Source organism: Triticum dicoccoides, chromosome 4B (assembly GCF_002162155.2).
Source record: "Triticum dicoccoides isolate Atlit2015 ecotype Zavitan chromosome 4B, WEW_v2.0, whole genome shotgun sequence".
Taxonomy (NCBI): Eukaryota; Viridiplantae; Streptophyta; class Magnoliopsida; order Poales; family Poaceae; genus Triticum; species Triticum dicoccoides.
Window position 1 is genome coordinate 540,409,532 of NC_041387.1, and position 17,986 is coordinate 540,427,517.

Consider the following 17,986-nt stretch of genomic DNA (forward strand, 5'->3'; position numbering starts at 1 on the left):
ACGGTAGTAAATAAGATGACCCCTCATAATAATTTCAAGAAAGTGTTCCCCCTAACTGTGCGCCGTTGCGAAAGTTCGTTGTTTCGAAGCACCACGTGATGATCGGGTATGATAGATTCTAACGTTCACATACAACGGGTGTAAGACAGATTTACACATGCAAAACACTTAGGTTGACTTGACGAGCCTAGCATGTACAGACATGGCCTCGGAACACAAGATACCGAAAGGTCGAACATGAGTCGTATAGAAGATATGATCAACATGAAGATGTTCACTGATGATGACTAGTCTGTCTCAAGTGATGATCGGACACGGCCTAGTTGACTCGGATCATGGATCACTTAGATGACTAGAGGGATGTCTATCTGAGTGGGAGTTCATTAAATAATTTGATTAGATGAACTTAATTATCATGAACTTAGTCTAAAACTTTTGCAATATGTCTTGTAGATCAAATGGCCCACGCTAATGTTGCCCTTAACTTCAACGCGTTCCTAGAGAAAACCAAGCTGAAAGACGATGGCAGCAACTACACGGACTGGGTCCGGAATTTGAGGATCATCCTCTTAGCTGCCAAAAGAGCATATGTCCTAGATGCACCGCTAGGTGAAGCACCCGTTTTCCCCGCAACTCAAGACATTATGAACGTCTGGCAGTCGCGTGTTGATGACTACTCCCTCGTTGCGGCATGCTTTACAGCTTAGAACCGGGGCTCCAAAAGCGTTTTGAGCAACACAGAGCATATGAGATGTTTGAAGAGCTAAAAATGGTTTTCCAAGCTCATGCCCGGGTCGAGAGATATGAAGTCTCCGACAAGTTCTACAGTTGTAAGATGGATGAAAATAGTTCTGTCAGTGAGCACATACTCAAAATGTCTGGGTTGCACAACCGCTTGTCCCAGCTGGACATTAACCTCCCAGATGAGGCGGTCATTGACAGAATCCTTCAGTCGCTCCCACCTAGCTACAAGAGCTTTGTGATGAACTACAATATGCAGGGGATGGTGAAAACTATTCCCGAGGTATCTTCAATGCTGAAATCAGCGGAGGTAGAAATAAAAAAGGAACATCAAGTGTTGATGGTCAATAAAACCACTAGTTTCAAGAAAGGCCAGGGTAATAAGAACTTCAAGAAGGACGACAATGGAGTTGCCGCGCCCGGTAAGCCAGTTGCTGGGAAGAAGCCAAAACATGGACCCAAACCTGAGACTGAGTGCTTTTATTGCAAGGGAAGCGGACACTGGAAGCGGAATTGCCCCAAGTACTTAGCGGACAAGAAGGCCGGCAACACCAAAGGTATATGTGATATACATATAATTGATGTGTACCTTACCAGTACTCGTAGTAGCTCCTGGGTATTTGATACTGGTGCGGTTGCTCATATTTGTAACTCAAAACAGGAGCTGCAGAATAAGCGGAGACTGGCGAAGGACGAGGTGACGATGCGCGTCGGGAATGGTTCCAAGGTCGATGTGATCGCCGTCGGCACGCTACCTCTGCATTTACCTACGGGATTAGTTTTAAACCTCTATAATTGTTATTTAGTGCCAGCTTTGAGCATGGACATTGTATCTGGATCTTGTTTAATACGAGATGGCTACTCATTTAAATTTGAGAATAATGGTTGTTCTATTTATATGAGAGATATGTTTTATAGTCATGCCCCGCTGGTCAACGGTTTATTCTTAATGAATCTCGAACGTGATGTTACACACATTCATAGTGTGAATACCAAAAGATGTAAGGTTGATAATGATAGTCCCACATACTTGTGGCACTACCGCCTTGGTCACATTGGTGTCAAACGCATGAAGAAGCTCCATACAGATGGACTTTTGGAGTCTCTTGATTTCCAATCATTTGACACGTGCGAACCATGCCTCATGGGTAAAATGACTAAGACTCCGTTCTCCGGAACAATGGAGCGAGCAACCAACTTATTGGAAATTATACATACTGATATGTGTGGTCCAATGAGCGTTGAGGCTCGCGGTGGCTATCTTATGTTCTCACTCTCACTAATGACTTAAGTAGATATGGGTATGTCTACTTGATGAAACACAAGTCTGATACCTTTGAAAAGTTCAAGGAATTTCAGAATGAGGTAGAGAATCAACGTGACCGAAAAATAAAGTTCTTACAATCAGATCGTGGAGGAGAATATTTAAGTCACGAATTTGGTACGCACTTAAGGAAATGTGGAATCGTTTCACAACTCACACCGCCTGGAACACCTCAGCGTAACGGTGTGTCCGAACATCGTAATCGCACTCTATTGGATATGGTGCGATCTATGATGTCACTCACCGATTTACCGCTATCATTTTGGGGATACGCTCTAGAGACAGCTACATTCACTTTAAATAGGGCACCGTCTAAATCCGTTGAGACGACACCGTATGAATTATGGTTTGGGAAGAAACCTAAGCTGTCGTTTCTAAAAGTTTGGGGATGCGATGCTTATGTCAATAAACTTCAACCTGAAAAGCTCGAACCCAAGTCAGAAAAATGCGTCTTCATAAGATACCCTAAGGAAACCATTGGGTATACCTTCTACCTTAGATCCGAAGGCAAGATCTTTGTTGCCAAGAACGGGTCCTTTCTGGAGAAAGAGTTTCTCTTGAAAGAAATAAGTGGGAGGAAAGTAGAACTCGATGAAGTACTGCCTCTTGAACTGGAAAGTAGCGCAGTTTAGGAAGATGTTCCTGTGGTGCCTGCACCGACTAGAGAGGAAATTAGTGATGATGATCAAGGTACTTCGGATCAAGTTGCTACTGAACTTCGAAGGTCCACAAGGACACGTTCCACACCAGAATGGTATGGCAACCCTGTCTTGGAAATCATGTTGTTAGACAACGGTGAACCTTCAAACTACGAAGAAGCGATGGCGGGCCCAGATTCCAACAAATGGCTTGAAGCCATGCAATCCGAGATAGGATCCATGTATGAACACAAAGTATGGACTTTGACAGACTTGCCCGATGATTGGCGAGCGATAGAAAATAAATGGATCTTTAAGAAGAAGACGGACGCGGATGACAATGTTACCATCTATAAAGCTCGACTTATCACTAAGGGTTATCGGCAAGTTCAAGGAGTTGACTACGATGAGACTTTCTCTCCCGTAGCGAAGCTGAAGTCCGTCTGAATTATGTTATCAATTGCCGCATACTATGATTATGAGATATGGCAAATGGACGTCAAAATGGCATTCCTTAACGGCTATCTTAAGGAAGAATTGTATATGATGCAGCCGGAAGGTTTTGTCAATCCTAAGAATGCTAACAAGGTATGCAAGCTCCAGCGCTCCATCTATGGGCTGGTGCAAGCATCTCGAAGTTGGAACATTCGCTTTGATGAAATGATCAAAGCGTTTGAGTTTATGCAGACTTATGGAGAAGCCTGCGTTTACAAGAAAGTGAGTGGGAGCTCTGTAGCATTTCTCATATTATATGTAGATGACATACTTTTGATGGGAAATGATATAGAACTTTTGGACAACATTAAGGCCTACTTGAATAAGTGTTTTTCAATGAAGGGCCTTGGAGAAGCTGCTTACATATTAGGCATCCAGATCTATAGGGATAGATCGAGACGCCTCATAGGTCTTCCACAAAGCACATACCTTGATAAGATTTTGAAGAAGTTCAAAATGGATCAGTCCAAGAAAGGGTTCTTGCCTGTATTGCAAGGTGTGAGATTGAGCTCGGCTCAATGCCCGACCACGGCAAAAGATAAAGAAGAGATGAGCGTCATCCCCTATGCCTCAGCCATAGGATCTATTATGTATGCCATGCTGTGTACCAGACCTGATGTAAACCTTGCCGTAAGTTTGGTAGGAAGGTACCAAAGTAATCCCGGCATGGAACACTGGATAGCGGTCAAGAATATCCTGAAGTATATGAAAAGGACTAAGGATATGTTTCTCGTTTATGGAGGCGACTAAGAGCTCGTCGTAAAGGGTTACGTCGACGCTAGCTTCGACACAGATCTGGATGACTCTAAGTCACAAACCGGATACGTGTATATTTTGAATGGTGGGGCAGTAAGCTGGTGCAGTTGCAAGCAAAGCGTCGTGGCAGGATCTACATGTGAAGCGGAGTACATGGCTGTCAGGACCCCGACTCAATGCCACATCGATCTAGCATGTAACACCTCATATCACTTTGCGGCCTCACGCACGGTATTCTCACAGGTGTCGCCTTACCTTTGCCCGGGACCGTTTGCGCCTTTTGGCACACGTATATGATAGTGTCGCTAGCATCCATATGATAAGGAGCCCGGGCTGACATGGCTAGTCGTAAACCCAAAGTGGCACAAACTTACAGGGACAGGCATCCATGACCCAGCATCGAACGTGTCGGTCATCAGCGAGTGAATCCAGGCTGTAGCACTGGGCTAGCAGGACTCCGGTGAACCGGGCTGTAGCGGGCTAACAGGACTCCGGTATTCATCGCGTGACATTTCCCCGAAGGGACAAACACAGGAACGAAGAAGGACACATGCCGGCCAGCCTAAGTGTTCCGGAGCAGTAGCAAGCTACCATGGCTCGGTGGAAACACTAGGAGACATTTCCCGGTAAGAGAGGCTACTAAAGATAAACAACTAGATAGTCAGATCCCACACATACCAAGCATTTCAATAACATACACACAATATGCTCGATATGTGCAAATACAACATGGCATCACAACATGACTCTACAACTCAAGTATTTATTCAATAGGCTCCGAGGAGCGAGATATTACAAACATGAGTCTCATGACCCAACATTCAGAGCATACAAATCAAAGCACAAGCGGAAGCTCAACATGTCTGAGTACAGACATCTACAAATGAAAAAGGCTGAGAAGCCTGACTAACTACCAGATCCTGCCGAGGGCACAAGATCGTAGCTGAGGTAACAAGCTAAACGTCGAAGTCCACGTGGCACTATTAGTGAGACTGAAGTCTCTCTGCAAAAACATAAAATAGGCAAACGTGAGTACAAATGTACCCAGCAAGACTTACATCAGAACTAACTACATATGCATCATTATCAACAAAGGGGATGGTGGGGTTTAACTGCAGCAAGCCAGCTTTGACTCGGTGGCTATCCTGAACTACGACTGCAAGTAACTCTTTTGGGGTGGTGCACACGAGTCCACATATTCACCATATCAATACACCACTATGGAACCGCTCCCGTCTCCCTACGAGAACGCCATCCATAGCACTCATGCTTATCTTGCGTAATTTAGGGTATCCACTTTCACTTGTCTATGAACTGATATAAGCAACCCAGAAGTCCTTTACCGCGGACACGGCTATTCGAATAGATGATGTTAACCCTACAGGGGTGTACTTCTTCATACATGTTTCCACCACTTAGCGTCTGCACACGACATGTGCTCGGCAGACTTCAAGTGAAAGCCGACGTGGGTGTAGACCACGACCTACCTAAACACTCAAGTCTCTAGTCCAGGTTTATCGCCTATTCGGGTTCCATCCGCGAGGAGATCCGGCCGGAGTTTCGCTCACAGCCCCAAACGATGTGTGCAGGGTTCCCGAGACACCAAACGGGCGCCCGGTACACCGTGCCACGTGCCTACCGCATCACAGCCCACCCCTCCGGTCAGCGCTGTGCACGGCCTCCAGCATACTACAAACACCAGAAACTACTTGCAACTCCTGGACAGAGGACTTGGGTGAATAAGAAGTCGAGCAGGGTCATATTTCAGGGCCCAATGTATGGTAGTAGCTGAATCATGGATCACAAACACAGAACTCAGTTCCTAAGGACGGCTTCAATGAGACAACCCACCATGTACTCCTACATGGCCTCTCACCGCTACCTTTACCAAATTGTGTTCACCACTTAGCTCACACACAGTAGGACATGTTCACACACCTCTGATTCATCCCCGATGAATCAGACCTGACTCAACTCTAAGCAATAGCAGGCATGACAAACAAACATGAATGAGTAGGCACAACATGGCTCAAACAACTCCTACTCATACTAGTGGGTTTCATCTATTTACTGTGGCAATGACAGGTCATGCAGAGGATAAAGGGGTTCAGCTACCGCAGCAAGTAACAGTTGAATCGTTGTTGTCCTAATGCAGTAAAAGAGAGAAGGAGCGAGAGAGTAGGATTGTATCGGAATGAACAAGGGGGTTTTGCTTGCCTGACACTTCTGAAGATAACATTGAGTCTTCATTAGTGTCAACGATCACATCATCGGTACAACGTCTATCGAGGGGGAACAACACCGGCAAACACAGAAGAAACACGATCAATGCAATGCACAATATGATGCATGCTATGACATGGCAATATGAATGTGTTTTGGGCTAATGCACCTAGCTATGATTTAAATCAAGTTGGTTTGAATACATGATTCAAATTCCAACTCCGTATATGGTTATTTAAATGCCCTTTATTTGTTGTGTCCAAAACAGAGGACAAACATTGTTCAAACATGCATGAAAATGGTACAGATGGATTCCTTGAATTTTTCTGATAATTTTTCATATATAACTTATGTCCATTGGAGTTACGGTTGAATTTCTATGATTTATTGAAGTTTAGGGCATTTTCTGAAATTTCCTGAATAATAATAAATCCAGAAAATGATTTATGGCGTCAGCACCACCTCACTGTGACGTCAGCAGAGTCAACTGGGCGCCCCAGGTCAAACCTGACCCGTGGGGTCCATTGGTCAGTGAGACATACACTAAGCCCGCGTTGACTCGGGCTTTGACCCGCTACGGGGCCCGCTGTCAGTGTCTGTTAGTGTGCTAATTGGGGGATTAGCCGCTAATGGCAACGCCACGTCAGCAAGTGACGCCGGCGACCACGGCGACGGCGAGACCTCGCCGGAGTTGCTCGGGACGGTGCTACAGCCCGCGGCTAGTCGCGCTGAGGGCACCAAGAGGGAGCCCGTGCTCCCACGCATCTAGGGGCGCACGCAGCTGGGCACGGGGAGGCCGGGGTCGACGGCGGCGACCACTTAGGCGGCGGCCGGAGCTCGGGGGTTCGCGGGACCGGCGCTGCGGTGCACGGGAGGACGAGTGGTTAGGTGCTTTGGGTTCCTGGGAGCACGCTGAGGACGACAGCGTGCTCGGACACGACACATGTGGGTTCTAGCCGCGACAGAGACATGGACAGCGGCAAGCAAGCTCCGGCTCCGGTGGGATCGAGGCTACAGGGCGCAATCGAGGCGGGGAAGAGAGAGGGGAGGCGTAGGAGCTCACAGTGGAGAGGAAGAGGTGGTCAGCGGGCTCGGGGGCGTCCGGAGTTCAACGAATCGGGCGACGGCGACTGGCGGGTCCGAGGTAGGAGACGGGCCCGGTGAGGACGTTGGGGGGGCTTCTGGAGGGCGTGGCTCGGTGAGGGGGTCGAGGACGGAGTGGCGGAGCCTCTGGGCTGATCGGGAGGTTGAGGGAGAGGCGTTGGCTATGGTGGTGGCGAGCGGCGTCAACGGCAGCACTCGGTGGCGCCACGGAAGCGAGCAGAGGAGGGAGAGGGAGTCCTGGGAGAGAGGCGAGAGGTGCAAGGGATCGAGGGGAGTGCGTGGCACCCTCGGGTGCCTCCAGCGGCGAGCAGGTAAGCAGGAGGTGGCCGGGGCTCTCGGGCGCGCGCCACGCCTCGCCTCTGCCTACTGGCAGAGGAAGACGACGAGCGGCGAGGTAGGTGGGCTGGGCTGGTCAAGCTGGGCCGGCTACAGGTAAGTGGCCCAGGTCGACTCCTCTCTCTCTCTTTTCTAATTATGTTACTGTTTTCTATTTATCTGCAACTGTTTGGCTTTATTAAAAATACTAGGTCAAACCCAAAAATCATGAAACTAATCAATGCCACTGTTTGGAATATAACAAACAGCAAACATTTTGGTTTATGATTATTTGAACATTTAAACTATTTATTAGCATTAAATGCCCAAATGCAAATACTTAATGAATTAATCCAGTGACCAAATATGTCATGAAAAATGTGCAACACCTCTGGTTATGGTTTATAACATTTTTCCAGAAATGATGAACATTTTCTTAAGGCCATTTGGATTCACTGAAAAATATTTTTAGTTGAACCTATTTGATTTGCTTTAGTGCTAGGGCTTGGTCATCCCTACTTAGAAATTTCCTTTGAAAACAAACATGATGCATGGATGCAGATGCCACTAATTACAAGCAAGCTCTAGGGCTGTGACAACTCACCCCCACTAAACAAGAATCTCGTCCCGGGATTCAAGCGTAGGGTAAGGTGAAGGGGGAACGCAAACTAGCACAATATTCACGATCCAGGTTGCACTTCAAATGAACGTTGATTCGTTCACCATCATTGTCTCGAAGCCTTGCTCTGAGAACTCCATCTAACATGACAACAAGGGGAAAGGGAAAATTCCAGAAAAATCAATCTTCTCGAAGATCAATCAACTTAGGACCAACTCACAGAGTGAGTCATAGCAACATCTCTTGAGCTGAGACATGAAGCACACATCTGGAGGGATGGAGTGGAATAGATGATGAGGGTCACTAGGTAGACAACAATTCCACACTTAAGAAGGTGGTAGACGATTGTCAACGTAGCGAGGAGTTGAGTTGCCATGATACCACAACGAGGCACCTTAGGGATGGTGACTCGTAGATATATCCCCTTAAGTGGCAAAAAGAATTACCTTTGATTCAGAGATCATTGAAACTCTTTAAACCAGCCTAAGGCAATTCTCGAGCGATCGTTTGGAGGGGGTCGGTAGAATGGCATACTCGGACTTGGATGATGTGGATTACCTTGTTGAAGACAACGTAATGGATGAATTTGCTTACCACCGGAAATGGAAGAGACCCGTGGTAGAATGGCACATTGGCGGTGCAAGCTGGGAACAAAATGCAAATGCTGGGAATGATTCTGGTAACTGGGGAAGAACCCAACAATAGAGAGTGAATTCACTGTTTGAAAAGGTCATAGCATTGCCGAGGAAACTGAGAGGAATCCCAGTTAGTGCCGATGATAACACGTAGCGCTTGTGCGTGCTCTCAAGAACTTGAGGATTTCCATAATCATCAAGATTTTACCAACATCCGTGTCAAGGATCCTGGCAACACAACGTACTACCATGATGAGCAACGATGGATGATGCAGATGCAAAGGAAGATAACCTTCTCAGATTTCACCTTAGCGAGGCCAAGGGAACGAAATCTGGATGATCGACCGAGAGACATTTAGCACTCCGCTTCTAATGTTCTCCTTGATGTGCTAGTGTAATCCATTTATTGAAATGGTTTGGTAACCAGACCATCAAGTAAAAAGGTCGGACTTCGGGAACACAAAAATCCATAGGGGCAACTAGGGAGTAAATCCTACGAAATCCCTATGGGGAGGTGGCCAACTTCTCCAACCAAGATACTACAATATTAGGTCTCCCGGCGGGGTGTGTTGGCCACGACATCCACTTTACCGGTTTCCGAGGGACCGATATTATAGTTCTTGGGAAATGTTCCAAACCATCATATCTGCCTGAGATTCAGATCTGGTTGGTGTCAGGATATTCCAGACTCATCGAGTCTAGGAAGAAAAACGAAAGTTTGCAACACAATTCGACGAGATGACGTTGCGAGATTCTCGGAGAATGAACTACGATAGTAAGCTCCAAAACATGAGCTGGTTCTGCTACAAACATGTGAACACGTTGTCCCAGACAAGCATGGCCACGTAGTAGTCTTATAATTAAACACTACCGAGTTCAGGTGGGGAACCATCATCGAGGATATCGAAGTCTTTACGCAAGTCCATGGATTAGATCCCAAGCATAGACTTCTTTTCCTTGAACAAGTCAATCAGTGGCTTAGTGTGCTAGGGACACATATAGAATGAAGGTTGCAAGCCTCCAGACTACAGAATACTTCGCACGTGTGCATGACTGATTTGGGATGATTCCAAAGGAAACAAAACAATCTTCCTCGAATTCATGGTGGCAACTTACATCAGATGCACATGAATTAGAGGAAGTCACTACTTTGATCCAAACATAGACTTCATGAACGGAGCACGAAGACATTGCTTATAAAATTTTCAACACTAGGTTGATGTTCAACATGATTCATGGGGGGAGACAAAATGCTACTGATGGGCTCAACAACAACTCATCGGAATTTCCATATCACTGGACTTCCACCATCATGTGAACACGGTGATAGCATTGGTCAGACCAAAGATGTAATGGTGTATGCTCGAGGGATCAACCACGAGTAGGACAACATTACGAGCATCGTTGGTACTGATTTGATTTGACGATAGCCCACACTCAAATCAAAGGATTGATAAGACAATAGGTCCAGCAACTGATCACAGGGACCAATCGATGAAGATATCATCTTTCTTCAGCACACACTACACAAGAATATCCCTTTGGAACGAACTAAGTTAGGCAAGCTTTTATCTTCCAATTCTCCAAGTTGTTGTCTAGCTTAACCAACTAGCTCAGGGATATCCCACACAGATTCTTGGAGAAGGGGTGGTTTACAGGAAACCAACTTGATCACGAGCTCAACATAGCGGTCAGGTGACAACCTGGTAATACTTCCGAGAAGATCTTCGGAAAATCACGAACCACCGGTATGTTACTAAGCTTGAGAACAATCTTGCCTTTCAGGGCAAGACGATATGATCAATAGAGCGAAGATTTGAAATAATCCTAACTCATTGGTCGAAGAGTGCACCGAGAACAAGGACTAGGTAGCACAATCAGTCTTAGAATGATGATTCAATAACCAACACGCTAAGAATGAAAGTTTTGTCCTTTAACTACCAAGCAATAGCATTGCTAGGAGTATTGATTTCACACATCACGATTCACTTGTCGGCGTTCCGGTTGCAACAACACGGGGACCGAGAAATGAATAACGATGGTGAGAAGTATCACTACATCAAGAATCCATAAGAGAAGGTGCAACCCTCATGACATTCCTGACATAAAGTAGGTAATACTTCAGGGTAGAACAGAACAAAAGCTAGGTTGGCATTTTGATCTGTGAGATACAACTACTTTGACCCAATCCTGGATATGGACGAGGTACTGGAGTTTGTTTCTCCTAGTCATTCCGCGATAGAATGGCTTGACGGACCACAAGAGTAATAGGCATCGATAAACGAATGCATGCATACTCTTGACTATCCATTGATAGACGAAGGTCAGTAGACAACTAAAGAGGGACAACTCAAAGGAACATATAACTTTCTGAGTTGTGGATGCATAGATTAGTATGTCGAACCAAGTTCAACATAATTCTTCCGGATAACCCATGCAGAAAGGTTGAGCTGGCAGAGTCACAATATAGCATGGAGAACTCATCAAGAGTACTCTGGTTGTGATCTTTTGGTTCAAAATAACTCCTGCCAAGAATGGTTCATGGTATTTGGAAGAACGATATACCACGGACCTCGAGGACTATCGCCAAGGTTACTAATATCCTAAAGGAACTAGCAAACACTATCAACATGAAGTAAGTAGAGTGAATCTCGGGTTCAAGAACCCAGGAATAGAATGCCTACTAACTAAATGGCATCACGGGATGCTTTCGATGATGACGGCCAGAATCATCACACTGAAAACACAAATCATGGCTAGACTACTAGATGATCCCCTGAGACACCTAGGGTCATAATAATAACTTCAACATAAATGTCGAGGCAATAGAGTACCTCAACTCACTGGTTAGTGTGCTTATTCTGACCATAAGGGACATCGGGAACGGAAAGAAAGGATTTGCAAATGCATCAGACTATTTAGAAACCTAGGATGACTCGGACAGCATAACGGCTATAAATGCTCAAAAAGATTTGAGACATGCCACAAAAATGGTGGCATAGCCACTTAGAAGCACAATATCAAGGTCTCGAGATCAATAATTAACATACAGAGGTAGAAACTGAACTGAGGCTTAAGTCCAACAGTTCTATAGGTCTACGGATTAGTAACACGTGATCCTGATAGAAAGAAGAGAAAGCCTAGTTCCTTAACCCCGTAGAAAAGATAAGATGACTCAGATCAGAAGGGCATGAGGTAAAGGAGTAAAAAGAGCCTTACGTTCCATCCCACAATCAATTCCCTTATATAACTAAAGAATTTCTAGACTCAACTTCGACCAGTTTGGCTTGGTAATCCTACAGGCAGTCAAGCTCTGATACCAACGCTGTCAGGACCCCGACTCAATGCCACATCGATCTAGCATGTAACACCTCATATCACTTTGCGGCCTCACGCACGGTATTCCCATGGGTGTCTCCTTACCTTTGCCCGGGACCGTTTGCGCCTTTTGGCACACGTATATGATAGTGTCGCTAGCATCCATATGATAAGGAGCCCGGGCTGACATGGCTAGTCGTAAACCCAAAGTGGCACAAACTTACAGGGACAGGCATCCATGACCCAGCATCGAACGTGTCGATCATCAGCGAGTGAATCCAGGCTGTAGCACTGGGCTAGCAGGACTCCGGTGAACCGGGCTGTAACGGGCTAACAGGACTCCGGTATTCATCGCGTGACATTTCCCCGAAGGGACAGACACAGGAACGAAGAAGGACACATGCCGGCCAGCCTAAGTGTTCCGGAGCAGTAGCAAGCTACCATGGCTCGGTGGAAACACTAGGAGACATTTCCCGGTAAGAGAGGCTACTAAAGATAAACAACTAGATAGTCAGATCCCACACATACCAAGCATTTCAATAACATACACACAATATGCTCGATATGTGCAAATACAACATGGCATCACAACATGACTCTACAACTCAAGTATTTATTCAATAGGCTCCGAGGAGCGAGATATTACAAACATGAGTCTCATGACCCAACATTCAGAGCATACAAATCAAAGCACAAGCGGAAGCTCAACATGTCTGAGTACAGACATCTACAAATGAAAGAGGCTGAGAAGCCTGACTAACTACCAGATCCTGCCGAGGGCACAAGATCGTAGCTGAGGTAACAAGCTAAACGTCGAAGTCCACGTGGAACTATTAGTGAGACTGAAGTCTCTCTGCAAAAACATAAAATAGGCAAACGTGAGTACAAATGTACCCAGCAAGACTTACATCAGAACTAACTACATATGCATCATTATCAACAAAGGGGATGGTGGGGTTTAACTGCAGCAAGCCAGCTTTGACTCGGTGGCTATCCTGAACTACGACTGCAAGTAACTCTTTTGGGGTGGCGCACACGAGTCCACATATTCACCATATCAATACACCACTATGGAACCGCTCCCGTCTCCCTACGAGAACGCCATCCATAGCACTCACGCTTATCTTGCGTATTTTAGGGTATCCACTTTCACTTGTCTATGAACTGATATAAGCAACCCAGAAGTCCTTTACCGCGGACACGGCTATTCGAATAGATGATGTTAACCCTACAGGGGTGTACTTCTTCATACATGTTTCCACCACTTAGCGTCTGCACACGACATATGCTCGGCAGACTTCAAGCGAAAGCCGACGTGGGTGTAGACCACGCCCTACCTAAACACTCAAGTCTCTAGTCTAGGTTTATCGCCTATTCGGGTTCCATCCGCGAGGAGATCCGACCGGAGTTTCGCTCACAGCCCCAAACGATGTGTGTAGGGTTCCCGAGACACCAAACGGGCACCCGGTACACCGTGCCACGTGCCTACCGCATCACAGCCCACCCCTCCGGTCAGCACTGTGCACGGCCTCCAGCATACTACAAACACCAGAAACTACTTGCAACTCCTGGACAGAGGACTTGGGTGAATAAGAAGTCGAGCGGGGTCATATTTCAGGGCCCAATGTATGGTAGTAGCTGAATCATGGATCACAAACACAGAACTCAGTTCCTAAGGACGGCTTCAATGAGACAACCCACCATGTACTCCTACATGGCCTCTCACCGCTACCTTTACCAAATCGTGTTCACCACTTAGCTCACACACAGTAGGACATGTTCACACACCTCTGATTCATCCCCGATGAATCAGACCTGACTCAACTCTAAGCAATAGCAGGCATGACAAACAAACATGAATGAGTAGGCACAACATGGCTCAAACAACTCCTACTCATACTAGTGGGTTTCATCTATTTACTGTGGCAATGACAGGTCATGCAGAGGATAAAGGGGTTCAGCTACCGCAGCAAGTAACAGTTGAATCGTTGTTGTCCTAATGCAGTAAAAGAGAGCAGGAGCAAGAGAGTAGGATTGTATCGGAATGAACAAGGGGGTTTTGCTTGCCTGGCACTTCTGAAGATAACATTGAGTCTTCATCAGTGTTAACGATCACATCATCGGTACAACGTCTATCGAGGGGGAACAACACCGGCAAACACAGAAGAAACACGATCAATGCAATGCACAATATGATGCATGCTATGACATGGCAATATGAATGTGTTTTGGGCTAATGCACCTAGCTATGATTTAAATGAAGTTGGTTTCAATACATGATTCAAATTCCAACTCCATATATGGTTATTTAAATGCCCTTTATTTGTTTTGTCCGAAACAGAGGACAAACATTGTTCAAACATGCATGAAAATGGTACAGATGGATTCCTTGAATTTTTCTGATAATTTTTCATATATAACTTATTTCCATTGGAGTTACGGTTGAATTTCTATGATTTATTGAAGTTTAGGGCATTTTCGGAAATTTCCTGAATAATAATAAATCCAGAAAATGATTTATGGCGTCAGCACCACGTCACTGTGACGTCAGTAGAGTCAACTGGGCACCCCAGGTCAAACCTGACCCATGGGGTCCATTGGTCAGTGAGACATACACTAAACCCGCGTTGACTCGGGCTTTGACCCGCTACGGGGCCCGCTGTCAGTGTCTGTTAGTGTGCTAATTGGGGGGATTAGCCGCTAATGGCAACGCCACGTCAGCAAGTGACGCCGGCGACCACGGCGACGGCGAGACCTCGCCGGAGTTGCTCGGGACGGTGCTACAGCCCGCGGCTGGTCGCGCTGAGGGCACCAAGAGGGAGCCCGTGCTCCCGCGCATCTAGGGGCGCACGCAGCTGGGCACGGGGAGGCCGAGGTCGACGGCGGCGACCACTTAGGCGGCGGCCGGAGCTCGGGGGTTCGCGGGACCGGCGCTGCGGTGCACGGGAGGACGAGTGGTTAGGTGCTTTGGGTTCCTGGGAGCACGCTGAGGACGACAGCGTGCTCGGACGCGACACATGTGGGTTCTAGCCGCGACAGAGACATGGACGGCGGCAAGCAAGCTCCGGCTCCGGTGGGATCGAGGCTACAGGGCGCAATCGAGGCGGGGAAGAGAGAGGGGAGGCGTAGGAGCTCACAGTGGAGAGGAAGAGGTGGTCAGCGGGCTCGGGGGCGTCCGGAGTTCAACGAATCGGGCGACGGCGACCGGCGGGTCCGAGGTAGGAGACGGGCCCGGTGAGGACGTTGGGGGGGCTTCTGGAGGGCGTGGCTCGGTGATGGGGTCGAGGACGGAGTGGCGGAGCCTCTGGGCTGATCGGGAGGTTGAGGGAGAGGCGTTGGCTGTGGTGGTGGCGAGCGGCGTCAACGACAGCACTCGGTGGCGCCGCGGAAGCGAGCAGAGGAGGGAGAGGGAGTCCTGGGAGAGAGGCGAGAGGTGCAAGGGGTCGAGGGGAGTGCGTGGCACCCTCGGGTGCCTCCAGCGGCGAGCAGGTAAGCAGGAGGTGGCCGGGGCTCTCGGGCACGCGCCATGCCTCGCCTCTGCCTACTGGCAGAGGAAGACGACGAGCGGCGAGGTAGGTGGGCTGGGCTGGTCAAGCTGGGCCGACTACAGGTAAGTGGCCCAGGTCAACTCCTCTCTCTCTCTTTTCTAATTATGTTACTATTTTCTATTTATCTGCAACTGTTTGGCTTTATTAAAAATACTAGGTCAAACCCAAAAATCATGAAACTAATCAATGCCACTGTTTGGAATATAACAAACAGCAAACATTTTGGTTTATGATTATTTGAACATTTAAACTATTTATTAGCATTAAATGCCCAATTGCAAATACTTAATGAATTAATCCAGTGACCAAATATGTCATGAAAAATGTGCAACACCTCTGGTTATGGTTTATAACATTTTTCCAGAAATGATGAACATTTTCTTAAAGCCATTTGGATTCACTGAAAAATATTTTTAGTTGAACCTATTTGATTTGCTTTAGTGCTAGGGCTTGGTCATCCCTACTTCAAAATTTCCTTTGAAAACAAACATGATGCATGGATGCAGATGCCACTAATTACAAGCAAGCTCTAGGGCTGTGACAATGGCAGCCTCGGAGGCGGCGCATGAAGCAATCTGGATGAAGGAGTTCATCACCGACCTAGGAGTCATACCCAATGCGTCGGGGCCGATCACTCTCTTTTGTGACAATACTGGAGCTATTGCCCTTGCCAAGGAGCCCAAGTTTCACAAGAAGACCAGGCACATCAAGCGTCGCTTCAACTCCATTCGTGAAAATGTTCAAGATGGAGACATAGATATTTGCAAAGTGCATAAGGATCTGAATGTCGAAGATCCGTTGACTAAACCTCTTCCGCGAGCAAAACATGATGAACACCAGAACTCTATGGGTGTTCAATTCATCACAATGTGACTAGATTATTGACTCTAGTGCAAGTGGGAGACTGTTGGAAATATGCCCTAGAGGCAATAATAAAATGATTATTATTATATTTCCTTGTTCATGATAATTGTCTATTATTCATGCTATAATTGTGCTATCCGGAAATCACAATACATGTGTGAATACATAGACCACAACATGTCCCTAGTGAGCCTCTAGTTGACTAGCTCGTTGATCAACAGATAGTCATGGTTTCTTGACTATGGACATTGGATGTCATTGATAACGGGATCACATCATTAGGAGAATGATGTGATGGACAAGACCCAATCCTAAGCATAGCACAAGATCGTGTAGTTCGTTTGCTAGAGCTTTTCTAATGTCAAGTATCATTTACTTTGACCATGAGATCGTGTAACTCCCGGATACCGTAGGAGTGCTTTGGGTGTACCAAACGTCACAACGTAACTGGGTGGCTATAAAGGTATACTACAGGTATCTCCGAAAGTGTCTGTTGGGTTGACACGGATCGAGACTGGGATTTGTCACTCCGTATGACGGTGAGGTATCTCTGGGCCCACTCGGTAATGCATCATCATAATGATCTCAATGTGACCAAGTGGTTGGTCATGGGATCATGCATTACGTGATGAGTAAAGTGACTTGCTGGTAACGAGATTGAACGAGGTATTGGGATACCGAGGATCGAATCTCGGGCAAGTAACGTACCGATTGACAAAGGGAATTGTATACGGGATTACTTGAATCCTCGACATCGTGGTTCATCTGATGAGATCATCGTGGAACATGTGGGAGCCAACATGGGTATCCAGATCCCGCTGTTGGTTATTGGCCGGAGAGCTGTCTCGGTCATGTCTGCATGATTCCCGAACCCATAGGGTCTACACACTTAAGGTTCGGTGACGCTAGGGTTATTAGGAAGACTTGTAAGTGATTACTGAATGTTGTTCGGAGTCCCGGATGAGATCCCGGATGTCACGAGGAGTTTCGGAATGGTCCGGAGGTGAAGATTTATATGTGGGAAGTTGTCATACGGTCACCGGAAAAGTTCGGGGGCTTATCGGTATTGTACCGGGGCCACCGGAGGGGTTCCGAGGGTCCACCGGGAGGGGCCACCTCTCTCGAAGGGCCTCATGGGCTGTAGTGGGCAGGGAACCAGCCCCTAGAGGGCTGGGCGCACCCGCCCCTTTGGCCCATGCACCCAGGGTTTGGGGGGGAACCCTAGAGGGGGCGCCCCCGTTGCTTGGGGGGCAAGCCCCCTCCCCTTGGCCGCCTCCCCCCCTCTAGATTTCATCTAGAGGGGGCCGGCCCCCTTCCCCCTTCCCCTATAAATAGAGGGGCGAGGGGAGGGCTGCACACAACATCCAAGGCGCAGCCACTCCCCTCCCCAACACCTCTCCTTCTCC